Source organism: Larimichthys crocea, chromosome XXIII (assembly GCF_000972845.2).
Source record: "Larimichthys crocea isolate SSNF chromosome XXIII, L_crocea_2.0, whole genome shotgun sequence".
NCBI lineage: Eukaryota > Metazoa > Chordata > Actinopteri > Sciaenidae > Larimichthys > Larimichthys crocea.
In genome coordinates this window covers 2137359-2149098 of record NC_040033.1, presented here as the reverse complement: position 1 = coordinate 2149098, position 11740 = coordinate 2137359, and the positions used below count along the sequence as shown (strand labels likewise).

Sequence of the window (11740 nt, the reverse complement as noted above, 5' to 3'; positions counted from 1 at the left end):
AAAGTTACAGACACGAGGACAGGAAAATGTCAAATATTAAACAAGAAATTCAAAAACGTGACATATGACTTTATTTGAAATAAGACTTTTAATAGATGTGGATATAAGTTTTATCGCTGTGTTTGCAGCGTGTTGCACTGCCCCCAAGTGGCCAAAAAAAAGCTCAAGAAACAAAAAGATGATTAATATACTATACATTTGTATTATTCCTGCAAACTGGATGAAAGTTTAAAAAAGACTGATGGTCCAGGTCAGGTTGTCCGTGCCAGCGTGCTTGCATTCCCTGCAACGGATCCACAATCTACAGGAGCACCTGGAGAGTTTACTGACCAGCTGTCCTCCATCTGGTATGGAGACTTCAATGCCCCGGACCGGTTGTCCCTGCAGAGACAGATGAAAAGATGGTAGGGACTTTACTCCCATCCAGTCAGGACGATCACACAAATGCTGCTTGACCAAGGCCACCAACACCCGCAGGACATTTGGTCTCCTGCCCTCCGGCATTTGATCCAGCACACAGTGCAGAACTGCCAGGTCCTGCTAAAGCTTTCTCCCTTAAGCCATCAGACTCTTTAGCTCCAGTAACCCCCAAACACACACACCACCAGACATGATTTTACTCGATTGTTTTATTAGTATGTGCAAATATGTTTGTTTTTCAATTACGGTCGTGAGCAGGATGCAACATAATTTCGCTCTACCGTGCGCTTGTTCTGTTTATGTCTGAATAACAATTTTGATCTTGAATCTCAGTGATCAATGTGGTTTACTTACTGGTTTTTCCTCTTTTTAGCACCAAAATAAGAATGAAAAAAATTCAATGGGTCATAGACACGAGAAGAATCCTCTCACAACTAAAATGTTTCTATTTACTACATTACATTGGCTATAAAGGAAGATAAATACAAAACCTAACCCTCTAGACTTTAAAAAACACAATTTTCTCTTGATGCCAAATATGTTGCAGTTGTACTTTTTAAACTTAATTTAACACAAGTCAGAATTCCTGGCGTTGTCATTGTGTTTGCTGCCGGTTTTGATCGCTAGTTCCACCCCGATTGTCCTCGGCCCTTACCTGTCTCACTGACTTTTGTTTAACCTGCTCCTTTACGAATAGTTTGGACTGCCTGTGCTGTATTTTAATGTAGCCTGCCAGACTATCTGTAAACTTTGTACATTTATTTACAATTATACAAATATATTAAGACTATATATTATTGTTCTGCACCAGTGAGTGTGCATTTGGGTTCAGCTTTGGTCTCCACCAACTCTTACAATAATCTGCCTCTCCAGCTGTTAAAATATCCGCCATGTTCACCACCTAGTTGGTAACTTTGTCTGTTTTAGAGCTTTTCATCTGTTTTCTGCAGCTTCTCAGAGTGGTGAGCACAATGATTTTTGCAATGATTCCTGATACACGGTTTTCAATCAAGTCTAGACGACCCAAGCATCTTTTTCTACATTATATACTTTCAGACAACATATACGCTGAGACAGATATATCAGCGACAGGCCAATATCAATCAGTAAGAGCTCAGGCAAACTGATGATAATTGTCTGCAGGTCCATTACCAGAAGCGACCCCGAGTTTACACATTGTCATTATCATTATAAAAGCCCAAAAAGCCGTTACTTCAAGATGTGGCGACTACCGAACCGATGTCTGAAGGAGGTTATTTTTGATAGTGCTGCAGCACAGTTTGGCAGGCATGGATGAATCTAAACTATTATATTTCTTGTACCCAAAGATTTATTTTTGCCTGTCTCAGCAAACAGCAGGGAAGAAACAGATGCAAGACTTTTCTTATCTGACTTTGTCTTCTTTGTCTACATGACTCTTCGCTCTATCGATCGCACGCTTCAGGATATGGAAGAAAAATGATGTTTGAGGAACGCTCGGATAAAAGCTTTCCACCCAATAAGAGAGCAAACTGTATCTTACAATGCAATGTGTCTCCGAAACCTTGAGTTACATCTCCTCCATAAACAGAAAATTCACTAAACTTCCATCAGATGACTGTCACGGCGTGACGCTCTCACTTCCCTCACAGCTGCAGATGATGCGGGTGATAACTGCGGCATAGGGCCCCTGTGAAATGTGTAAGGTATGCAGGCATATGTGTGTGTTTGTGTGCGTATAAGTGGAGCCAGCGCTCTTGCACTTGATCTCCTGCTTCTCTTTCATCCCCGGCATCTGTGGCAGGCTGCCATGAGCCCATATCATTTAACACACTACACCTGTTGGGATGAATTTGATACCTGAAGATAATGGATTGGAAGTTCAAGGAGGCGAACGCGGACAGGAAACTTTTTCCAGAGGTCGTATTTCATGAGCAATCTGTGCTGATGCAAACAGACACCCACCCTCCTCCCTGAACACATGTATTCACAGGTTATGGACAAAGAACTGTACACACACAAACACATGTGCCTGAATACAGACGTTATGAACAGCTGCATGGCAACGAATTCAGAAAATACAGATTACACCTTTTTTTAATTGAATGCAAAGTTCGGCTGTGAGCCAAAGAAGAAATTTTTTTTGTTCAGAGTGCCAAAAGATGGTATTCTTTAATCAAATTCTACATTTTCGTCATCACTGCTGACCTTCTGCAGCAAAAAATCTTTTCATCCTGAATTCTTTGGATCAATACAAGCTCAGGCCAAGCCCCATTTCTCACCACCAAAATCTTTTATGTCACTTTCTGCCACAAACTCAAGTTCATGTTTTACCAAATTTGATATAAAACATCTTTGGAGGTGCCCTTGTAGAAAAAACTTTTTTCATTGCACCGTGCATTCAAATTTGAGTCACGTATATTAAGTTGGAGGCGCCCAGAACAACAGAAGCGGCCCACAAAAAGTAAAAAGTTCACATTTTATATAATTCTTTATCATACAAATCTCAAATTTATCCACACAGAATTGAAGTGTTCAAGAACAAACGATGCTTTACAAAGAGAAGGGTTCAATCTGAGGCAGCCGGGCTTGTTTGTAGGTCCATGAAGACGTCAGAACCAAAGAACTGCAACGTCTTCACGGATCTACAACCAAGTTCAGTTGCCCCAAAATTTCCCAAAGAAAGATGACCTGGACAACTGAGAACCTTGACAGACTGAATGATTGTCTATGTGCTGAGGATTAAACTTTAGGTCCGTGTCATGCTTGTTCCAAATGATATTCAGTTCAATCAGGTTTGTAAATTTTAAGTTCCATTACTGCTGCCCTCGAGTTTGGGTGTCAACATTATAGAAACACTGTCGGTCAGGTTTTTCCAGACTTGCAATCATCTCTGATCAGACGTTGCATGGGATCCTCCTAACTGGTCAAATTAGGAGAAACTCCTAAAAATAAGGAACCTGTCAGTCCTAATTTCAAGACTCTTAGGTCTTCAGTGCTAAAACATTGGAGGGAAGTTACACCTACAGACAGCTCACAGATATGCCTCAATGTGTCAGCATTTTGTTAGACTATAGTGAACAAGGTGTAAACAAGTACATTTAGGTCTACTGTTTTTGCCAACAATAAATATTCATGTTTTTAACAATGCCCAAAATGTAGTAGTATCGGTTGAGTGGGGTTGTTCGGGTGAGTTTGTTTGTCGATGTACAGAAATATAGTAAATAAAAACAGAATACATTAAAGTCAGAATGAGTATCTTTGTCAGTTTGAACATTAAATCTTGTTTTTGTGCTTCATTCATTGGAATATAGGTAAACAATGGACTGACAAATCATTTTATTCTGTTTTCATACATGTTTTACACAGTGTACCGTGTTTTTTTAGAATCAGGGTTGTGTAAGGTGAAAGTAGCTGGTGGTACAAGAGGTCAATACAGTGGCCTTGTGCTTTAGTGTAGTCACATTTGTTGGTGTGTGTTGAATACCAGCTCTGCACTGGAGTTGTAGAAATAATCCATAGATCACTATCACCGTTGGGTTTCTTCGAGCCTACTGCATTTTTAATTGGGTCTAGTTATCCTCTAGTCTATTTTGGAACGGCATCTGTCCTTGGATCCCTATCAGATGGGAATCCAGCCATCTCGAATATGTTAAGTTTAGGTCGGTTTACTGCAGGTTAGGTGTTAAATTTTGGACCCATGAAGACTATCTAGTGTGGGCTTCATTGGTTTCTAGTAATACTTAGATAAACACACAGCATATGCACACAGCCAGATCATGTATAAGACCATGCATAACATTAATTAACATTACAGATTATGTTGCTGTCAGCTCTGGTCCAAAGGGAAGTGAGAAACAGAGAGAGAGTAGCCTGATAGTGTGTGCTGCAGAGTACAGAAACCTAATGGATCTCTGGGTCAGATTTATGGCTGCTCATCCCCTCCATTGCTATAGTAGAAAAAAAAAAAGTTGACTGGAGCTCACAGACTCCAGAGACTATAACTCATTCCCCACTGCGCTCCATTTTATTCAGCCAGAGTACATTGGTGAGTATTGAGCTCACGCTTTTTTTTTTTTTTTTTTTTTTTTGGAGCCAATAAAACGTAATCACTATCTGCCAGGACCAAGGTCAAACTGCATTTCTCATGCAATGTGATGATTATTTCGGCCTTAGCTTGAAGGTCAATTAGCTGTTTATTTTTCACCAATGCCCGGGAGATTGGATTGTTAAAAAATTAAATAGCGGATGTTTGCTTTTGATGTGATTGCGGAATCATAGTTTGTGCTTATATTTTGGATGTTTTTCCTCCCGGTAATCCAGAGTGTGATAACCGAGGTAGGTAGGATGTTTGAACAGGTTGACAGTGAGCACATTTGCTGTTGCATGAATAAAACTGGTGACATTTCAGTGAGGGGGACGGACACTCAGGCCTCCTCAACTACTCGGTCTCCTCTATTGGCAGAGGTAAGACAGTTTGACATCATGCTGTTTACTTTCACTCCTACAATGCCATCACACTCGCGTTGACATCCCCTAATGCAAACTCTCCAGCACTGCAGGTCACTTCACTTCACTGAAACTATAAATATATTTATCTGAGACATAGACACATGGAAATTATCATTATTATCCCAATTTCTGCCATTTTGTCTAGTGAAAATTAAAGAGTTTCGAAGACCCGTTGGTTTGGAAATCCATTTGTCGTTGATTCTCTGAACACCAAAGCACGTAACACATGCTACTAGACACGGACAGTGTATCCTCTAGTTTTTAAAACTCGTTAGACTTTCAAAATAAAGCTTCCTGAGAAACATTTCAGGTGATGGTCGCAGTTTGGTTCGGTTAAGGCGTCAGGCAAAGACCAACATGTACTTTTCAGGGCTAGACGAGGAAAAACGTGGCAGTGACACAGTGCATCTGCAGGGAAAGTGTACCTCTTTTTTTTTGTGTGGGGAAAAATGGGCTCTTGGACAAATGTGCTTTCAGCCTAATGGGACTACTGGAGTTTCGGAATAAGGGGGCTGTTGGAACAAGGGCATGGCACCCTGTAAAGTGGCTTCTTTCTTCCTCTTCTATATCCAGTTTACTTTCTACTTCCATGCCATGATGCTCCAGCCTGTGGACAGAATGGATGGACCTCATATGGACGGTTTAAAGTACAATTTTCTGGTTGGAAAACTGCATGTGGGTAAACACATAATCATAGTCATGACTTCCATCATTAGTAACCCATGTAACGTACTAACAAGTAGTAAGTTCAAACTTTTTAGTATGCGTAAGAAAACTTACAGTTTGATACCAGTTTTGTGCAGCCACCGGTGTTGGCAGTGGTTTGGTGTGGCATGTACATAGTGCAAACCTCTCTCTATATATGTACATCATCCATCAATGCATCGGATGCAAACCAGATGGCATCAAACCGTCTTTAGCATCTGTCATTTATTCTGGTTTTTAGTTATTTGGAGAAGTGATTTGTCATCTCGATCATTACAATGAGCGGCGTGTGTACATACAAATGATGACAATCATCGTTTGTGGACTTTGGATGTGCTTCACAAATGCTCAAATGATTAAACAAAGGGAGTTTTGTTTTTTTTAGTTTTTTTATAGGAAACCACCAATTGTTCAGCGAACACAGATGAGCTCTACAGCACGTTACCATGCAACAGTTAAAGCAAGTTTGGTACATGTTCAGACTGCTCCCCTGCCTTTACCGAAAGAAACAGCTCATATTCTGGTTCAGCTTCATTAAGAAATTGATTTTCACATGTGGCATTGAATGTTTGAGTCATGTCAGGGCAGAAGGGGAGGAACAGGACTGGGGAGAATCAATTCAAATTAATTTCAGAGATGAGATGTTTCTGTCTATTACTTTAAGCAACTCTCATTTTCAATAGATCCGTTGCCTGAGAGTCTGTGCTGGGGGGAAAAAAAAAAAAATGAAGTGAAAACATGATTGCTTTCTTCAACCCAAGAGGGGATGAAATAATTCACTGTCTGAGCTTAGAGGGAGTTGCAGGAGCAGCTTAATGAAATGAAAACCTGCATCTCCTCGTGCATGATCAAGCTCGGGCATTGAGGAATTTGTTCCGACCAACACACAAACAATGACACGTGCATGCGCACGAATTACACACAGATTCACATTATTGTACTGTATGTGCACCGAGGGGGGGAAATGGGAGTGTTGCCTGTGTTTAAAAACATAAAATGCCGCGGGAATGAACTTATTACTTGCTGTGGGTGTTCTTTAAGATTGTGTATTTGTATTAGTCGTGTTGGTACTGCCAGTTTAAATTACAGTCATATTTTTAGCTGCCTCAGTCCATTTGTCTACCATGAGCCTTTACTTTAACTCTGTGCTGAACAGATGCCTCTGGAAAAGTGCTGGTTGTGACTTTTCTTTTGTTAAAGCGGCTCCAAATCTTTTAAAGTGCAGACATCTTTTTTTGCTAAAACTGTTAATAACTATAATCCTCAGCCGCAGTCTGGGACAAAATACTCTCCGTCAGAACAAGGTTGGACAACGTGTCTAACCATTCGGAACAAGTGGGAAGTTGACTAATCAAAGCGAGTGTGCTTCGAGTCACCTGTTTTTATGTGGATTATCAATTTTGCATTAAGAAAACCTGAAATTTGAGAAAAAGTTACACTGAGGAAAAGTTTGTGTATTTATAAAAGTAAATTTAACAAATAAATCATAACTTGCATGAAGCATGTGAGTAAAACATCCACTGATGATGAAAAAGGGTGGCAGACAAAGTTATTTTCATTGTTTGGAGGTTTGACCGCTGCTCATTTGATGATATCATGGACCCGTCATCTAATATTCATGATATTTTGATTATCTGGTTTAAAATTTGAATGGAAACTTGACTAGTGACCAGAAAAGTACAAGTAATTCTTGATACAGATCAATAAAAAGGCTACATACAATGAAATATTGCATTTCAAGGTGTGTTCCTGGCATGTATTAAATACTAGTTGTGTGTCAAAAGAGTCTGCTTATCACTGCAGATCACAGTTTCTTTGGTCCGAATATTGCTACCAAACCACAGGTACTCGGATAAACACAGAAAGAGGTGAAGGTAGGTCGCTGCAGAAAGCTGGTGTGGATGTCAGATTGTCATAAACTTACAGAAATTGGATGACGCAGTTGATTGTTATATGAAAAGAGTTTTTCACCATTCAGAGAATATCAATACATGTTCTTTCAAAGAGGCTCTTATGAACTCTCCATTACTCCCCAAGGCAGAAACAAGAATTTTATTTGGCCTTCGTTGGGTTTTTAATTATACCATTAGATCCACAAAATTATGAACTTCTTTTCATTGCGATTTAAAAATAGGACTAATTCACTACACAGTTTTCTATCACAGAACATCTACACACTTTCCATTGTGGACAAACTGGTTAACAGAGTGGTGGGTGAGATTCTTCGGTGTCAAACAAGCATGACGCACAGAAGATTGACCAGAAGTATGCGTTGTAGCCCCAAGGACAGTCAATCCATCAACAGCTCAGGCGGATAGGACAGGTCCAACAAAAGTACTCGCTCTGCTACAAAATACCATGACGGTGTAAAAACATACATCTCTTTTTGACACCCAGTGTCCATTTCAACAACGACCCGACAACTATGTTTCTACCCTCAAACCCTGAGTCTGTTTTCCCTGAGTCCGTCTTCGCTCACCTTGATGTCTATCTATGATACCGCTCCGTGGTGTCGAGTAACACCGGGGAAAACAGACTGCGCAATGATCAAATGAGCCAAAAAAAAGTGTTTCAAAGGAACAAAAGCTAATTGGAGGTAATATGACACCAGCCTCCGCTCAGGCGTAACGTGGCAGGTGTACAAGCGCTACCGCACTCCCACCGCCGCTGTCGCCTGCCAGGCCCGGCTGATTGACATGACGTTGTTTCCCAACAATGCTGGCAGGGTCCTTGTTATTCCGTTTGCTCTCAAAAGGCTCCTTCTGGTAGCCCATAAAGCACCATCAGGCTCCAGGCCCTGCAGTCATTCAATTAAGAATTTACTGGGCTATTGATTTCACCATGAGTGAAGTGTCTCATATCTCGGAAACAATAAGGAGCCTTTTACCAGGCTTTTACCTAAAGGGCTGATGACTTGGTATTCAGCGTGGAGAAAGCCATGAAACGACTGATGGATCATATCTACAGTAATGTAATAGTTGCATTAACCTCTAATGTAATGGTATTCATGACCTCTTGGATAAATTGCAAGAAAACATATCAAATGTATGCATGAATATGGATGTTACCAAGTTGCTCTGATCGTGTTTCAAGAAGAAATGTGCTGTGAAACTAATTAGAGACTTACATCCCTAACGTCTGTGGTCTTTTTCTGTTACTGCTTGCATAAAATTTAGTGAAATCAACATAAACTCAGGGGGACTGCATCCAAAAGTCGAGGGTGTGCGTTTCTGTTTGCCATATTTTTCCTTTTCTGATTTTACCACTTGGGGAGATCAAAGCTGCAGATTGGAGAACGATGTAGCTCTAAGTATGAACATTTTACAATTTGGCATTTTGGATTCTTGTCATTAGTTGGTACGTTATAATTATCTGCAACAAATTGGAGCTCTGTTTTTGCTGCATGATAAAAGAGGCAGTAGCTCGGTCCATAGGGACTTGGCTTTGGAACCGTTGGGTAGGGTAAGTCCAGCGAGTGAGGACTGACAGCTGGAGAGGTGCCAGTTCACCTCCTGCCACTGCCCCATATTTGCATGTCTATTAGCCCTTTGTATGTGCGTGTCGTATTTCAGGTCTATATGTGTCAAACGGTGGAGTGGAAAACAGAATTTCCCCAGTGAGGGAACAATAAAGTGAATCATCTTCTTGAAATTTAGCCATGCAAAATCTACACCAGAGATACATTTAGCTAAATGGCTGATAGAGTTGATACAACAGACAGTCAATCAGCAAACAGCTGCTTATTTCCACATCAAGCAGAGACGGATCATTTAAATTCATTTGGAGTCTACCTGGAGAACACACAACGTCCAACGTTACTCCCCTTCGAGCTATGATTGAGTCTCCGCCAACTCTCGAGGTGAATATGTGGATCTCTAAATGCTCGACAGCTCATCACTAACTTTGTCAGTCTGTCAGGGTCCAGAGCTTTTACGGGAAAAACATCCACTGATGGAAAAGACGTAGAAACTGTAAAGTTAAGGGTGCGAAATCCAAAACAAGAAGCTGAAAGATGCCTACCTGCAGTACCTGGAATACCTCAACCAGAACCAACCTGCACCCAAATTATAAAGACTACCTGCAGTCTCCCCTCCAGCCGCTCATGGACAATCTAAAGTGTTTGAGTATTAAATATTCACAGGCTCTTTGGATGAGGTAGTGATCGGAAATATCACACATCACTTTAAGGGTATCACATCCTTCTAGAGGTAGTTTGGAACAGGTCAATCCCTCAGAGCGACCCCCTGTGGTGACACGAAAACCCAAACAAACAAAGCATATGTGTTTATCATTCGCTGCAGAGCTTTACAGAATACAACTGTTGATGCAACACGAGTTGAGCTGATCATCGCAGGGCCGACCCGAGACTGAAACAATGAAAGCGAGAGGAGGAGGAGGAGGAGGAGGAGCAGACGAAGAGAGGGAGAGTGAGCATCAGTGAACGGAGAAGGAGTTCGGAGCAGGGGTGGGAGAGAGAGAGAGAAGAGATAGAGAGTAAGTGCGGCCAGGGGAGAGTACATGTTGATGCTTAATGAATTCAGTCACAGCGCCGCACAATGAAATCTTTATCCGTGGGGGATGAGGCAGGGGACTTGGCAGAGCCCCGGCGTATCTCGGCAAGGGTGAAAAATAGAAATCCCACTGTCCCCTGTTGGCTCTCCCTCATGTCAGCTGCCTTGGTTACTGAGTTGGCTGCCAGCGAGCCCCCGCCACTCCAGTCCTCCATCCCTCCTCCTCCTATTCCTCTTTTTTACTCTCTGTGTCCAACTCTCCTTCACACTCATCTTTTCTCTACCTCCTCCTCCTCCCCCCTGAACTCCCTGTTTCTCCCACTATCTCTCCCCTTCAGATCTCTCTCTTTTTAAGTCTCAGCTCTGTTGCAGATCCTCCTTTTTTTTTTTTCCGGCACAAACTCTCCTCTCCCTTCTCTCGCCGCTCTATTCTACTTAGTCATTTTCACCACATGTGTCTGAGTTGAATAAAAACAAGTGATGAAAAACTGATAGAAGACACTCTGCGAGCACTGCGAGACTTACCTTGTAACAGTTTCGATCATCATGTGCAACAAATCATTAAAGGACGGGGATGTTGCATTAATCCAGATGAAAGTGCTGCAGCTTTATTAGATGCATATTAAACAAATCCTACCTTTAGAAGCTCTCGGCTGTTGGTTTTCAGCGAAACTTCTTTTCCTTTGCAGCCGCTCGCTGTAGTTTTCTCACTCTTTTTTTTAAGTCTCTCCTTGACGTGCTGATTTTTGTTATTTTATTTTATTTATTTATTTTTTTTGCAGAGAAGTCCAGCTGGTAAAAAATAAAAATAAAAATAAAAATGAAAGGTTTGCCACCTCCAACTCAGCTCCTGGCTCGCTGCTCAGGTTGAGAGAAGTGTGAGACAAAGTAATCTTCAGGTGAAGAGACAGACTTCCACCCTCCCTCCTGCTCTCTCTCTCTCTCTCTCTCTCTCTCTCTCTCTCTCTCTCTCTCTCTCTCTCTCTCTCTCTCTCTCTCTCTCTCTCTCTCTCTCTCTCTCTCTCTCTCTCTCTCTCTGTCTCTACCTGCTCACAGCGTTCGCGGACGACAACCTCGCAGAGCAGCTGCCTCTCCAGCTCTCCCTCTTGTGTCTGAACGCTGTGCTGTTGCTCCATCCATACCCCCTCGTTTCTCTGCCTCTCTCTCTCTCTCTCTCTCTCTCTCTGTCTCTCTCTCTCTACGGCTCATGAATGTTTAGACATGGCAATTGTAGCTGAAAGGCACCGAATTAACCCGCAGGACACAAAATATACACTCTTTAGCTGCACTCACTTTTCCCCAGGTTTTCCTTTTTTTGTTCTCGCTTTTGCGCTGACCCCTTTCACTGTGTATGTGACCCTCCTGAATAGGACAATCAGTTCTTTTTAGGGGGAGTGATAGTCTATTAACTTTGTGGTCCCAGCTCGCCACTGGATCTTATCAGCCGGCTGTCTGAAGGAGGGATAAAAGATTACAGTCTAACGTCCGTGATGAATGTGTGAGCAGGGACGCCAGCCCGCTTTGATTAAAACGCTGCGCGCACACATGAACGGCAAATTGGCTCATAGAATAATCATGAACAAAACAAGAAATATGTATGATGAATAAGTAAA

The 11740-nt window shown here is 41.7% G+C and overlaps 1 protein-coding gene across 1 annotated transcript in view; it reads right to left on the bottom strand.

Moving 5' to 3' along the window:
- The window catches only part of LOC104931684 (cadherin-20), an 89827-nt gene extending 78976 nt beyond the window's left edge, over positions 1-10851 (bottom strand). The window contains exon 1 of the mRNA XM_019257349.2: positions 10765-10851. The gene's annotated coding sequence lies outside the window, so the exon portion shown is untranslated. The remainder of the gene's footprint in view (positions 1-10764) is intronic.
- Between the last annotated feature and the right edge of the window lie 889 nt (positions 10852-11740).